Source organism: Geotrypetes seraphini, chromosome 7, assembly GCF_902459505.1.
Source record: "Geotrypetes seraphini chromosome 7, aGeoSer1.1, whole genome shotgun sequence".
NCBI lineage: Eukaryota > Metazoa > Chordata > Amphibia > Gymnophiona > Dermophiidae > Geotrypetes > Geotrypetes seraphini.
This window is the reverse complement of record NC_047090.1, coordinates 189,202,078-189,218,690: the sequence shown is the minus strand read 5'-3', so window position 1 is coordinate 189,218,690 and position 16,613 is coordinate 189,202,078. Positions and strand designations below refer to the sequence as shown.

The 16,613-nt window shown below is 44.6% G+C and overlaps 1 protein-coding gene across 3 annotated transcripts in view; it reads right to left on the bottom strand.

Annotated features, from left to right (window-relative positions):
• ALKBH1 (alkB homolog 1, histone H2A dioxygenase) overlaps nt 1-16,613 on the bottom strand; it is a 46,100-nt gene that overhangs the window by 5,990 nt on the left and 23,497 nt on the right. The window lies entirely within an intron of this gene.

Below are 16,613 nucleotides of genomic sequence, written 5' to 3'. Positions count from 1 at the left end.
TTAAGGATCTAAGCAGCTTACATACAATAATTACAATTCAGGAAAAGGGAAAGGAATGCCATAAACTAAAATTAGATAGTAGGCTTAACTGATGGTTAGTACAAGGTTGGAATACAGATTGTGAATAGGGGCGGTGTTCTAAACCTCCCTTAAATACCTTGTATCAACAATTTAGTTTTCGTTTATCTTCACGGCCCTCAGAGATGCCACCAAGGGTTCAATAAAAGATCATAACCCCTGGCTTTATGCACCCAATCGTCACTGGGTCGGTTTAAATATAAAACTAGTTGAGTCTTAAAGTGAATTATTTTGTGTTCTCTTATTGTTTTAATAACTTAAGATTAATATCATAATTTGCTAAGAAACTTAGCTTAACCGGGATGGTGGTTGACAAGGGATATAAAAGCCAACATGTTTCACCCGTAGAGGGGGTTTCCTCAGGGCTACTATCCCTGCAATAAAAAACTTCCTTTAATAACAGGAACGTTAAGCATAATATTGAGAACCATATATTACTAAGTACCCACTAGCAATAAAACTGTAAACTCATACCTTTTTAATACTGGCTTCTCACGACGTAACCACCCGATCGAAATTCTCAAGATGGCCACGGCGTGGTATGGCAGTCTTTAAATATCCCCGACCTGGAAGTGGGAGGTGATAGGGGAGGGGCCAAAAGCCACTACCCACTTGATCACCCCAAACCTGCGAGTCGAGGAAGCCTAACAAGATTTGATAATGAATCATTTTTATCCTCCCGTCCTATGCATAAAAAGGTAAACTAAATCCCAGGGAGATGTCATAAAAGGGATGACCATTCTAATTCAAGATTAAGACCGTGAGGGATAACCGTATTTAGGCGGTAAATCCATCTTTGCTCTAGATAGTTTAACTTAGCTTCCAGATCTCCTTCTACCCCTTGTATAATCAGAGTGTCAATAATTCTCCACCTAATTTGGTCCACCGAGTGCTGCTTGGACAGCCAATGCTGGACTAGAGGGGCCGACTGATTCCCCTTAACTATTCTGGACTTGTGTTCATTAAGTCTCAACTGGACAGCACGTTTGGTGCGACCCACGTATACCCGGGGACAGGGACAAATGATGGCATAAATCACCCATCCCGATTTACATGTGGTATGTTGTTTAGCTTGAATAACCTGCCCTGTACATGGGTCACACCAAACGCTGCCCACTATAGTTTTATCACACCATTGGCACTGGGAACAAGGTGAGTGGGACCCTACTTCACTATGGGGGTTGCTGCGTTTTAACATCTGACCAATAGTGGTGCCCTTAGTGTAAGCAATGAGCAATTAAACACATGCCCCTTCTCTCAATTCTCAACCTCTTTCTCCCTTCACTTACATCAGAGCCTCCCTCTCATCCCCCAACCCCCAAACCCAGCACCAGCCTCCAGCCCCTTTTTCAGAGCCATCAGCCTCCAGCTCCAGTTTCTCCCTGCTTCAGCATGCCGTTATAGAAACTGTGGTGGGGGCAAGTTCCTTGGCTCGTGCCATTGTGCTCTCTCTCTGCTATAGACCACACCACCCGATTCAAACACGAGAAGGAGACTCTTCCTGTTTGGGCAACCTGAGCCAGTGCTTCACTGATTTACCCCTTATGCTGGCCCTTTCATTTGGTTATATCTGTTTAATAAATACAGTGGTACCTCGGTTTACGAGTGCACCAGTTTGCGAGTGTTTTGCAAGACGAGCAAAACATTTGCAAACTTGGTGCCTCATAAACCGAGCTTGCCTTGCTGTACGAGCACCCCCCCCTCCCGCGATTCGGCATCCCCCCAGTGATCCGGCATCCCCCCCGCTCGTGTTGCCCCCCCTCCACCGCGATCCTACTTCCCCCCACCCCACCCCCGAGCACGTCAATGACACTTCCTTTACCCGACTTGGCACCAGTGCCGGTGCCCAAAGATCCTCCCTCTTCTGGCGCGGCCTGGGCTGGGCGGTGCGTCGGAGATCCTCCCTCTTCTGGTCTGGGCTGGGCTGGGCTGGACTGGCTTTGAGTATTTTCACATGCTCAAAACCTTCTGGTCTCGCTCTCAATCTCGGAGAGAGCGAGACCAGAAGGCTTTGAGCATGCGCAAATGCTCAAAGCCAGTCCAGCCCAGCCCAGCCCAGAAGAGGGAGGATCTTTGGGCACCGGCACTGGTGCCAAGTCGGGTAAAGGAAGTGTCATTGACGTGCTCGGGGGAAGGGGGGAGGGAAGTAGGATCGCAGTGGAGGGGGGGGGCAACGCGAGTGGGGGGAGGATGCCGGTTCGCAGGGGGGGAAGCCGGATCGCGGGGAGGGGTTTGGAACAGCGTCGGATTCCTCAATGGGGGGGGGAGAATGGAGCAGCGCCAGTAGCCTCAGGGGGGGAGGAGGTGGAACCAATCAAAGCAAAGCAGTTTCCCTTACTTCCCATGGGGAAACTTGCTTTGATATACGAGCAATTTGGTTTACGAGCATGCTTCTGGAACGAATTATGCTCGTAAACAAGTTCAAGTTCAAGTTCACTTAATTTTTGATGAATCGCCTATTTAAAACATTCTAAGCGATGTACATTTAAAAACAGATTATAAGAGAACATTCAATCATATTAGTAAAACATTAAAAAAAAACAATAAAACACGTATTTGTTAAATAATTAAATAATACATTAAAAACAAACATGAAAAAGGGAGGAAAGGGGGGAAAAGTTACATATTTTCTAATGGTGAAGGAAAAAACATATATTAGGAAAAAACATAAGGTAGGGATGAAAAATAAAAAGAGAAAAAATTATTCATTAAAAGCGTCATTAAATAAAAAAGTTTTTAAGAGTTTTTTAAAAGAGATAATATCTCTATCCTTTCTAATAAAAAGAGGCAGAGTGTTCCAGAGTTGGGGAGCTAAAACAGAGAACATATCGTTTCTCCTTGTTCCCACAATTTTGAGTGAAGGGACCAAAAGTAACTCTTGTTGTGATGAGTGAAGAGTTCGATTAGAATGATAAGGGATAATCATTCTAGATATAAATTGAGGGGTGTTATATATTAGAACCTTAAAAACTAGAAATGCTATTTTAAAAGTTATTCTATGATTACCGTATTTTCACGCAAATAACGCACACCCGTATAAAACGCGCACACGGGTATAGCGCGCAGAAATCACGATGATATGTACAAAAACTTTGGTATACCGCGCTCACGGGTATACCGCGCATGCTGCCCGACGCTCCTTTCGCCCGCCCTGACTTTCCGACTCTCCGTTCACCCCCCCTGACTTCCGTGCACTGTCCCCCCTTGAAGGTCTGTCCCCATCCTGAAAGCCTGATGCCCCCCCCCCGACGTCCGATACATCCCTCCCCCCGAAGGACCGCCGACTCCCCAACAATATCGGGCCAGGAGGGAGCCCAAATCCTCCTGGCCACGGCGACCCCCTAACCCCACACCGCACTACATTACGGGCAGGAGGGATCCCAGGCCCTCCTGCCCTCGACGCAAACCCCCCTCCCCCCAACGCCTGCCCCCCCCCCAAGAACCTCCGACCGCCCCCCCCAGCCGACCCGCGACCCCCCCTGGCGACCCCCACGACCCCCCACCCCCCTTCCCCGTACCTTTGGTAGTTGGGCCAGAAGGGAGCCCAAACCCTCCTGGCCACGGCGACCCCCTAACCCCACCCCGCACTACATTACGGGCAGGAGGGATCCCAGGCCCTCCTGCCCTCGACGCAAACCCCCCTCCCCCCCAACGACCGCCCCCCCCAAGAACCTCCGACCGCTCCCCCAGCCGACCCGCGACCCCCCTGGCGACCCCCACGACCCCCCCACCCCCCTTCCCCGTACCTTTGGTAGTTGGCCGGACAGACGGGAGCCAAACCCGCCTGTCCGGAAGGCAGCCAACGAAGGAATGAGGCCGGATTGGCCCATCCATCCTAAAGCTCCGCCTACTGGTGGGGCCTAAGGCGCGTGGGCCAATCAGAATAGGCCCTGGAGCCTTAGGTCCCACCTGGGGGCGCGGCCTGAGGCACATGGTCGGGGTGGGCCCATGTGCCTCAGGCCGCGCCCCCAGGTGGGACCTAAGGCTCCAGGGCCTATTCTGATTGGCCCACGCGCCTTAGGCCCCACCAGTAGGCGGAGCTTTAGGATGGATGGGCCAATCCGGCCTCATTCCTTCGTTGGCTGCCTGCCGGACAGGCGGGTTTGGCTCCCGTCTGTCCGGCCAACTACCAAAGGTACGGGGGAGGGGGGTGGGGGGGTCGCCAGGGGGATCGCGGGTCGGCGGGGGGGCGGTCGGAGGTTCTTGGGGGGGGCGGTCGTTGGGGGGGAGGGGGGTTTGCGTCGAGGGCAGGAGGGCCTGGGATCCCTCCTGCCCGTAATGTAGTGGGGGGTGGGGTTAGGGGGTCGCCGTGGCCAGGAGGGTTTGGGCTCCCTTCTGGCCCGATATTGTCGGGAAGTCGGCGGTCCTTCGGGGTGGGGGTGCGAGTGGTCCTGCCGGGGGGGGGGGATGTATCGGACGTCGGGGAGTCGGCCGGGCAAGAGGGCTTGGGCTCCCTCTTGCTCCGATCGTGGATGCGGGTGCGGGTGGGAGCGCGTGCGAGCGGTCGTTCGGGGTGGGGGTGCGAGTGGTCCTGCCGGGGGGGGGGGATGTATCGGACGTCGGGGAGTCGGCCGGGCAAGAGGGCTTGGGCTCCCTCTTGCTCCGATCGTGGATGCGGGTGCGGGTGGGAGCGCGTGCGAGCGGTCGTTCGGGGTGGGGGTGCGAGCGGTCCTGCTGGGGGGGGTGAATCGGGCGTCGGGCGGGGTGGGAACTATGTTTTAAAACTTTTGTATACCGCGCTCACGCATATAACGCGCGAGGGGTATGCGCGGTAGGTAAAAACGCGTATAACGCGCGCGTTATATGCGTGAAAATACGGTAATAGGTAACCAGTGTGATTTAATAAGAAGGGGTGTTACATGGTCATATTTTTTTGCTTTATGTATAAGTTTTATGGCCGTATTTTGGATTATTTGGAGTCTTTTCTTTTCTTTTTGGGAAATATTGTATAGCAAAGAATTACAATAATCTAATTTGGAAATGATCATGGAGTGGACAAGGATATTAACAGATTTTGGTTCTAAGAAGGATGAAATGGATCTTATCAGACGTAATTTATAAAAACAGGATTTAACCGTTTGACTTATGTGATCATGAAAAGATAAGTTCGTATCAATTATAACTCCTAAAATTTTTATGGATGAGACAGATTCAATTGGGTTATTTTCAAGCAAAAAAACCAAGGTTCCACTGTATAACCAAATGAAAAGAAATGAAGGAAAGCCAGGGATTATCTAGGTTCTAATCTAATCTCCAATTTCTAGGTCGCTCTATGCCTAGCTAGGTTTAAGGTGACTTACAATAAATTTGGCACAAGTAGAATTAGGAGTAGAGACAATGGACCATTAAGGCAGACCTTAGGAAATTGGAAGACTGGCCATCCAAGTGGTAGATGAAAATTAATGTGGACAAATGCAAAGTGATACACATTGGGAAGAATAACCCGAATCACAGTTACCGGATGCTAGGGTCCACCTTGGGGGTTAGGGCCCAAGAAAAGTATTTTGTGTTATTGCAGACAATATGATGAAACCTTCCGCCCAATGAGTGGCGGCAGCCAAAAAAGCAAACAGGATGCTAGGAATTATTTAAAAAGGGACGGTTAACAAAACTAAAAATGTTATAATGCCCCTGTATCACTCCATGCTGCAACTTCATCTGGAGTATTGTATTCAATTCTGGTCTCATCTCAAGAAAGATATAGTGGCGCTGGAAAAGGTTCAAAGAAGAGCGATCAAGATGGTAAAGGGGATGGAACTCTTCTCGCATGAGGAAAGACTAAAACGGTTAGGGCTCTTCAACTTGGAAAAGAGACGGCTGAGGGGAGATAGGATTTAAGCCTACAAAATCCTGAGTGGATCAGAACAGGTACAAGTGGATTGATTTTTCACTCCCTCAAAAATTACAAAGACTAGGGGGACACTCAATGAAGTTACAAGAAAATACTTTTAAAACCAATAGGAGGAAATTATTTTCACTCAGAGAATAGTTAAGCTCTGGAACGCGTTGCCAGAGGATGTGGTAAGAGCGGATAGCGTAGCTGGTTTTAAGAAAGGTTTGGACAAGTTCCTGGAGGAAAAGTCCATAGTCTGTTATTGAGAAAGACATGGGGGAAGCCACTGCTTGCCCTGTATCGGTAGCATGGAATGTTGCTACACCTTGGGTTTTGGCCAGGTACTAGTAACCTGGATTGGTCACCATGATAATGGGCTACTGGGCTTGATGGACCATTGGTTTGACCCAGTAAGGCTATTCTTGTGTTCTTATGTGGTTAAACTCAAACTGATCTCCTCTGTCACTCACCTCTATACTACACAGGCCATTAAGGTATTCATACATTCTAGTAATTACCCAACTTGATTATTGTAAAAGCACTACATGACATATCTTGAAAGAGATTTCAACCTGCCGGATGCGGACTGGAATGTTCCGTCTGCGGAATCGGAAAGAAGTAGGGAGATTGTGGATGCCTTTCAAGAGGCTCTGCTCAGACAAATGGTGACGGAACCCACAAGGGAAAAAGCGATATTGGATCTGGTCCTCACAAATGGAGAGAGTATCTCTAATGTTCGAGTGGGTGCTCACCTGGGTAGTAGCGATCATCAAACGGTTTGGTTTGATATAACGTCTAAAGTGGAGAGTGGCCGCACGATACTTAAAGTCCTAGATTTCAAACGTACGGACTTTAATGCAATGGGAAAGTACCTGAAGAAAGAGCTGTTAGGATGGGAGGACATAAGAGAAGTGGAAAGACAGTGGTCTAAGGGGAGCGATAAAAATGGCTACGGACCTTTATGTGAAGAAAATCAATAAAAACAAGAGAAAAAGGAAGCCGATATGGTTCTCCAACCTAGTGGCTGAGAAAATAAAGGCGAAAGAGTTGGCGTTCATGAAATATAAAAAACCCCAAGAAGAGGAGAGCAGAAAGGACTACAGGGTGAAACTGAAAGAAGCCAAGAGAGAGATACGTTTGGCAAAAGCACAGGCGGAAGAACAAATGGCTAAAAATGTAAAAAAGGGAGATAAAAATTTTTTCAGATATATTAGTGAAAGGAGGAAGATAAAAAATGGAATTGCTAGGCTAAAAGATGCTGGGAACCAATATGTGGAGAGTGATGAGGAGAAAGCAAATGTGCTAAACAAATACTTCTGTTCTGTGTTCACAGAAGAAAATCCTGGAGAAGGACCGAGATTGTCTGGCAAAGTTACACGAGAAAATGGAGTAGATTCTGCGCCGTTCACGGAGGAGGGTGTTTATGAGCAACTTGAAAAACTGAAGGTGGACAAAGCGATGGGACCAGACGGGATCCATCCCAGGATACTAAGGGAGCTCAGAGAGGTTCTGGCGAGTCCTATTAAAGACTTGTTCAACAAATCTCTGGAGACGGGAGTGATTCCTGGGATTGGAGGAGAGCGGATGTGGTCCCTATTCATAAAAGTGGTCACAGGGATGAAGCAGGAAACTACAGGCCGGTGAGCCTCACTTCAGTTGTTAGAAAAATAATGGAAGTGTTGCTGAAAGAAAGGATAGTGCACTTCTTTGAATCTAATGGGTTACAGGATCCGAGGCAACATGGCTTTACTAAAGGTAAATCGTGCCAAATGAACCTGATTGAATTTTTCGATTGGGTGACCAGAGAGCTGGATCGAGGACATATGCTAGATGTAATTTTCTTGGATTTCAGCAAAGCCTTTGATACAGTTCCTCATAGGAGGCTTTTGAACAAACTTGAAGGGCTGAAGTTAGGACCCAAAGTGGTGAACTGGGTCAGAAACTGGCTGTCGGACAGACGCCAGAGGGTGGTGGTTAATAGAAGTCGCTCGAAGGAAGGAAAGGTGAGTAGTGGAGTCCCTCAGGGTTCAGTGCTGGGGCCAATTCTGTTCAATATGTTTGTGAGTGACATTGCTGAAGAGTTAGAAGGAAAAGTGTGCCTTTTTGCAGATGATACCAAGATTTGTAACAGAGTAGACACCGAAGAGGGAGTGAAAAAAAATGAAAAAGGATCTGCAAAAGTTAGAGGAATGGTCTAATGTCTGGCAACTAAAATTCAATGCAAAGAAATGCAGAGTAATGCATTTGGGGATTAATAATAGGAAGGAACCGTATATGCTGGGAGGAGAGAAGCTGTTATGCACGGACGGGGAGAGGGACCTTGGGGTGATAGTGTCCGAAGATCTAAAGGCGAATAAACAGTGTGACAAGGCAGTGGCTGCTGCCAGAAGGATGCTGGGCTGTATAAAGAGAGGCGTAGTCAGTAGAAGGAAGAAGGTGTTGATGCCCCTGTACAGGTCATTGGTAAGGCCCCACTTGGAGTATTGTGTTCAGTTTTGGAGACCGTATGTGGCGAAAGACGTAAGAAGACTTGAGGCGGTCCAGAGGAGGGCGATGAAAATGATAGGAGGCTTGCGCCAGAAGACGTATGAGGAGAGACTGGAAGCCCTGAATATGTATACCCTAGAGGAAAGGAGAGACAGGGGAGATATGATTCAGACGTTCAAATACTTAAAGGGAATTAACGTAGAACAAAATCTTTTCCAGAGAAAGGAAAATAGTAAAACCAGAGGACATAATTTGAGGTTGAGGGGTGGTAGATTCAAAGGCAATGTTAGGAAATTCTACTTTACGGAGAGGGTAGTGGATGCCTGGAATGCGCTCCCGAGAGAGGTGGTGGAGAGGAAAACGGTGACTGAGTTCAAAGAAGTGTGGGATGAACACAGAAGATTTAGAATCAGAAAATAATATTAAAGATTGAACTAGGCCAGTACTGGGCAGACTTGCACGGTCTGTGTCTGTGTATGGCCGTTTGGTGGAGGATGGGCTAGGGAGGGCTTCAGTGGCTGGGAGGGTGTAGATGGGCTGGAGTAAGTCTTAACAGAGATTTCGGCAGTTGGAACCCAAGCACAGTACCGGGTAAAGCTTTGGATTCTTGCCCAGAAATAGCTAAGAAGAAAAAAAAAAAAATGTAAATTGAATCAGGTTGGGCAGACTGGATGGACCATTCGGGTCTTTATCTGCCGTCATCTACTATGTTACTATGAGCATCACTGACTACAATTAGTACAAAACACAGTTATCAAATTATTAACAGGTGCAAAGAGATATGATCACGTGACTCCTTCTCAAAGCAGAACATTGGATTCCTATCTCACCCCAGACTTTCTTCAAGATCCTGTCACACTCAGGTACTCCTCTTTATCTCTCTCAATATCTAATTCCCTATGTTCCCACCAGGACATTAAGATCTTCCCAGTCTAACCAATCAGAGGTACCTTCTCTCTATCAAATCTGCTATGACTTCACCCAAATGAAAATCTTTAGTGTTGTACGCTCTTCTTTATGGAACTCTTTATCTTTAGAAATTAAATCCCTTTCTTCCTACCCTGAATTCTGCAATTCTCTCAAAGCCTTCTTATTTTGTGATGCTTTACCAGATTAAAACCCTACCCCCCTCCTTCCCAGATCATTTTATTATGTAGCAGAGAAATATTTGCACAGCTGTACACTGGCACTGATGACAGTGTACAATGGTTTGATTGTCTTATACTTGGCTCACATAAGAATTGCCATACTGGGACAGAGTAAAGCCCAGCATCCTGTTTCCAACAGTGGCCAAATCAGGTTCCAAGTACCTAGAAGAAACCCAAAGAGTAACAAGATTCCAGAGCTCAGATTGTGATGTCATAATGCCTCATTCCACCAATGTCTAAGAGCCAACCTCATCAGTGATGTCACAATGGCTTGACTGTCCTATACTTGTCTGACATAAGAACTGGGACAGACCAAAGGTCCATCCAGTCCAATATCCTGTTTCCAACAGTGGCCAACCCAGGTCACAAGTACCTGGCTAGATCCCAAGTAGCAAAACAGATTCTATGCTGCTTATCCTAGGAACAAGCAGTGGATTTCCCCAAACCATCTCAATAGTGGCCTATGGATTTCTCTTTTAGGAAACCATCCAAACCTTTTCTAAACTCTGCTATGCTAACTGATTTCACCATATTCTCCAGCAACAAATTCCAGAGTTTAATTACATGTTGAGTAAAGAAATATTTTCTTCAGTTTGTTTTAAATCTAATTCTTAGTAGCTTCATCTCATGGCCCTAGTCCTAGTATTTTTGGAAAGCGTAAACAAGCGATTCACATCTACCCTTTCCACTCTACTCGGTATTTTATAGACCTCTATCATATGACCCCTGAGCCACCTCTTCTCCAAGCTGAAGAGCCCTAGCCGCTTTAGCATTTCCTCATAGGGAAGTTGTTCCATCCCTTTTATTATTCCCGTCGCCCTTCTCTGTACCTTTCCTAACTCCGCTTTTTTGAGATACAGCGACCAGAACTGCACACAGTAGTCAAGTTGTGGCCACACCATAGAGTGATTTGAGGGCATTATAACATTTTCCTCTTTGTTTCCCATTCCTTTCCTGATAATTCCTAACATTCTATTTGCTTTCTTAGCTGCCGCCATCCATTGAGCTGAGGCTTTCAGTGTATCCTCAACAATGACACTTAGATCCTTTTCCTGGACGTTGACTCCTAACGTGGGATCCTGCATCACATACCTATAGTTCAGGTTCTTCTTTTCCACATGCATCACTTTGCACTTGCTCACATTAAACCTCATCTGCTATTTTTATGCCCAGTCTCAAAAAGTCTTCTTATAATTTTTCATAATCCTCTTGTAATTTCACAACTTTGTTTCATCAGCAAATTTAATTTTCTCACTAGTTATTCCCATCTCTAGATCATTAATAAATATGTTAAAAAGCTGCTGTCCCAGCATAAACTTCTGGAGAACCCCTGGTATTGGACGAGTCAGGGAAGATAAGGAGTTTTTCAGACCTTTCTCTAACAGTAGGAGGTGGTCCTGGGTTGTTATATGGTTATATGGAATTGGCAAATTACATGAGTCAAATACAGAGATCGGGTCTTTCCTGTGGAGTTCGTGACAGGCTTCTTACTTTTTTCAATCAATTTCGGTATCTCTGTTGCATAAGTGATGGTGGAATTTACTTCCAATTCGTACAAAATTGGAGTGAGGAGTTAGGGATTCAGATATCCCGTTCCTGATTTGAGTCAAGCAATTCTACGTTTACCTAAAATTATTACGGGTTTTGTATGGAGGGAATGCACATATAAAGTGATACATAGGGCCTATTTTTTTACAAATACAAGCTTTTCATGCGGGATTGTTGAACACTCCAAAATGTATTAAATGTGATAAAGATCTCATGCTTTTTGACAATGTCCTCTTATTAAGTCTTTCTGATCTGCCATCCTATCTTATTTTGGTTCATTTTGGGACAGTTCAGTGGTGGGATCGCCAAGGGGAATGATATTTGGTAAGGCAGCTGCCTGTGGGGTATATGGTCAAGGGAGATGCCTCTTATGTCATAAGAAGTTCCTTGAGAGAACCCTCTCATTTCAAGCCGCTAAATTGAATGTATGGCGTGGAAAAATGATGTTAGAGTTCTCTTCCTATCTTGATTTTAGAAAAAATGTTAAAGACTCCACTCTTTGTTAGGCTGGTACAGTGGTACCTTGGTTTACGAGCATAATTCGTTCCAGAAGCATGCTCATAAACCAAAATACTCGTATATCAAAGCGAGTTTCCCCATAGGAAATAATGGAAACTCGCTTTGATACTTTCCCACCCCCCGAGGCCAGCGGCGCTGCTCTATCCCCCCACCCCGCGATCTGGCGTGAACTCGCAAGTCCCAGCAAGAAGAGGAGGCCTCCTTGAGGGCCACAATCCAGTCAGGTTTTCAGGATTTCCCCAATGAATATGCATTGAAAGCAGTGCATGTACATAGATCTCATGCATATTCATTGGGGAAATCCTGAAAACCTGACTGGATTGCGGCCCTCAAGGAGGGACTTGAGATCCCTGGTCTAAAGGATAGGTATCCCCCCAAACCTGATAGACAAATAGTTGGAAGTAAAACATCTTTAACAATTTATTTATTTATATTTTTGTTTGTTTGTTGTCACCTTTCATCTGGGAAGGGGGAAAGGAATGTGGGATGGAGGGGAGGGAAATGGGAAGGAGGTGGGGGAAATGAATTGGAAGGAAGGGGGAGGGGGAAGGGGAAAGGAAGGGGAGATAGGGGGTGATAATGAGGGATTATAGTTTATTATATAAAATGTTTGAAGGAATGATATTTGATAATATGTATTATATTGAATGGAATTTTTTTTAAAGAAATATGTGATTTCATTTGTAAGGAATATCTTTATATATTATCTGAATGTATTTTCTTTTGTTCCCTCAATACAATGTTTAAACTATAAAACATATTTAACAAATGATGTTATTAAAGCCAAATGGTGATTCTTCTGACGCGTTGAAGAAAAATGGGAACAACATAATCCACTGGAAAGAGTTGGAAATCAGCAACTCTTCTACTGAAAGACAAACCGGTGGTCTCCAGAAAATGATTCGTAAAGTGGCGAAAAATCCACCAGGAGAAATTACAAATGGCACACAGGGAGTGGTGAATGCCTGGAACTCTCTCCCGAAAGAGCTGGTGGAGGAAACCACCATTCTAGGATTTAAGGGAAAATTGGACGCACATCTTCTTGCAGGACACATTGAGGGATACGAGTGACTAATGTATTCGCCAGGGTACGCCTGGCTGAGCCTCCGCGTGTGCGGATCACCGGACTGGATGGACCCCAGGTCTGATCCGGTGCAGGCATTTCTTATGTTCTTAGCTGTGTCAAAGTAAGCCCACAGGTCCTAAAAAAAAACACTCCATGATAGACATATGATGGAAATTAATATTGTGAATTTAAATGTAATGAATATTTTAGTGTATGATTTTATTGTCTATTTATTGGATTCCTTCAATAAAATGTTATAATTTAAACTGAATTCCCAAGAAACCACAAAGCAACACCAGAGAAAAAGTGATATCCCCATCTACTGTGCAAAATATAAAGATAGATGTAAATATATAAAAACTGACCTATTACAAACACTACATTAAACGTTAACACATGTTGTGCATCTCTCCCTCCCTCTCATACACCCACATGTTCAACATCTCTCTTCTCCCTTCCCCCATGCATTCTCTCACTTTCTCTGCCATGTCCAACATCTCTGCCTCTGTCCCACTAGCCACCATCTCTCCCCCCCCCCCCTTGTGTGCCCTGGATTACCATATATGCCTTCATAAAAAGGAAGATGGATTGGGACATCCGGGTTTTACTTCCACTGAAAGCAATGGAAGTAAAACCCGGATGTCTCAATCCGTCCTCCTTTTCCTGAAGGCATAAATGGTAACCCTAATTTAGACTACAGATATGCAGGTACCTGTTTCAGGTAAAAAAAAATACCTTTTATGATTGTCTGTCCCAATTCTTTATGGATGAGATTTTTCCCTGTTGCCAAAAGACAGCAGCTGCTGTAGCGCATATGTTGTGTACTGAAATCTTTCCTAGGTTTGGTTTTTCCGAAGCCATGTTCTCCTTTTCGTAATGCTTTACTGTTTGCTTTGATCCAACTTCTTGGTTTTATGTAAACTTTTATGTATGTCTATAGACCGCAAGCAAACAGCACTGTAGAAAGAGCAGATAGTTTGCTGAAATGAACTTTATGCAAGATTTGTAATTCCTTCTCTGTGAACTGGCCCCAAGCTCTCCCTCTATTTTTTTGTCTCCGAAACAGGTCCCTGAAAGCATACCAGCTGACTCCTCACCAAATTCTGACAGGGCCGTCCTGCGTTGCTGCCCCGTGTTCCTCTCTGGATGATGACCTTTTTTATTTTTCAGCATGGCAAGTCGCCAGCAGTATCAAACGGAGCTGTTTCTAACCTGACTGTACATGCAAACTGCACCCCCTCCTACACTGCTGGTTCCCTGGTATACATCAGAGTTCCTTGATGGACACAGAGGTGGCACTCTACTTTCTCTGGCCCACATACCATTAGGACTGCAGCTCCTTTTGCTGTGCAAGTGGATCATCATTCAATGTGGCCTAATTTGTCTACTTTACTGGCAATTCCTATTATCCCTTTTTCTCCTGAAACACCTGACAAACTTTGCATTTGATGAGACTATCATTATCCACATGCCTCTCTAGCCCTTTGGTAGATTTGATTCTACTGATTCTCCACCTGACTCATATACTTAAAGAGACTTTTCCTGAAAGATACTGCATGTTTTTGGTTTGCCTATATGGTATTGGCACTTTTCTCTTACGGATTTTCCTGTGACTTTTATTACTGTTTGGCTGTATTGATCTCTAAGTACCATTATGCATTTCCCTGTACTTCTATATGTTCTCCCTTTCTGTTCAATGCTACATTTTTTCCTTCAGAACACAAGGGTAGGCTGGATAGGCTGGGGCTCTTCTCTCTGGAGAAAAGGAGGCTCAGGGGAGATATGATAGAGACCTTCAAGATCATGAGGGGCATAGAGAGGGTGGATAGGGACAGATTCTTCAGACTAAAGGGGACAACAAATACGAGGGGGCATTCTGAGAAAATGAAGGGAGACAGGTTCAAAACAAATGCTAGGAAGTTTTTTTTCACCCAAAGGGTCGTGGACACTTGGAATGCGCTACCGGAGGAAGTGATCAGGCAGAGTATGGTACAAGGATTCAAACAGGGATTGGATGGATTCCTGAGGGATAAAGGGATCGTGGGATACTGAGGGAGGAGCTGGGATGTAACACAAGTATAGGAAGTTAACCAGGTAATGAGTATAAACCAACCTGGTCGTGCATGTGCAAGACCGGAGGGCTAGGACTTTGATAGGAAGGCAGGACTTAAATGAGAAACCAAGGTGGCAAGGGAGCCCCTTCTGATGATTCAGAAAAGTCTTGACCTGTTTTTGGGCCACCGCGGGAGCGGACTGCTGGGCAGGATGGACCTGTGGTCTGACCCGGCAGAGGCACTGCTTATGTTCTTATGATTATAGATATTGCTCATTCTAACCTATTGTGAGGCCTAAGCAGGTTATGGGCCTGCCAGTTTTAGTTATGCCCCTGAATGACATTGAATATACAGGAATTTTCTCCAAGTGGGACAGCCAGGCTTCTTTCTCCCTTACGCATGATTCCATCTGCAGCATCTTGGGTAACAGACTTGGACAGCCCCTGGAATGAATTCCCTACATCCCCTGCCAAACCCAAAAGATCCCTATGCTCCAGCTCCTTATTGTGTCCAAGGCACTTATGCTAAGTATAATTGTACCCACTTCTGTAATGGCACTTGAACTTGTCCCTATTCTCCCTGGCCCATAATCTACCTTTAGATTTGTCAGTGGCGGTAGTAATTTAGAGTGCCCTGCCGACCCCGGCACTTCTCTCCACTGCAGCACGCCTTTTCTCACAACTTCCTGTTTCTGCACGTAATCTGACTTGCAAAAATTAATCAAAGTGCAAACTTTTTTTTACCAAAAATTGTGCAAACTTGCTAGTGTTCAACCTCAGGGTCTTCAGGATGCCAGCTCCTCACTCGTCCCGTTGATTTTATATTCTTATAAATAGTTAAATACGATTTCAATTCATTTGTTCACTCTTCTTCGTACTTATTTATTCATAATTGGGTCTTGTGTAAATACATCTTATTCCGTTCATTGCTAAAACAGCTAAATACACTCAAATTTAACAAACGTGCACCGAGCTTGCTTAAGAGCAGCACCTCTCCTGTTAAGCAAGCTAAGTACACGTTTCTTAAATTTGAATGTACAAAGAAGTGAACTATTTATAAGAATATAAAATAAACCAATGGGCCTAGTGAGAAGCACAGCCAGCTTGAGTCTGATGTCCCAGCTGGCATTCTGAAGAGCCTGAGGTCGAACACTAGCAAGTTTGCACAATTTTTGGTAAAAAAAAGTTTGCACTTTGATTAATTTTTGCAAAGTCAGATTGGGTTTTTGAGAACTGAATTATTATTAAAATCTAACTGTCATTTAGACGTAGGTACTTTGGATCATTTACTGTTTTATTGTCCTAGATTCTGAGTTTTTGGAAGTCGATTTGGGAACATATTAATAATATCTTAGAAGCAGAGATTCCTTTATCTTATGAAATTGTGATTTGTGGGACTATATTGTATGTTAAAGATCCCCTAGATAAATATAGGAGGCAATTGTTTTTAATTATGACAGGAACAGCTATACAATTAATTATGAGAAACTGGAAAAATTGGGACCGTTTAAATTTCACATTCTGTTGGGCAAATTTATGTTTAATTTATAAATATGAGAAAGTGAATGCTGATTTGTCGGGAAACATAAAAATTTTTAAATTAATATGGGGCCCATTGATGTCATTTGTAGATTTATTATAGTTTTGAATTTGTTGTTATAGCAATTGCACATCCAGAGAGGGGGGGATTTTCTTTTAATTTCATTTTTTTTTTTATTGATTGGGTGATAGGGTGGGAGGGAGGGATTAGTTCGAGTCTTGAATAATTAAATATTTTATATAGGTGCTTACTATTTCCTTATAAAGATGAAATTTGACATTTGCACTTTTGGAAGGGTATAAATATACTTTATCAATAACTATATCTATAATAATTTTTAA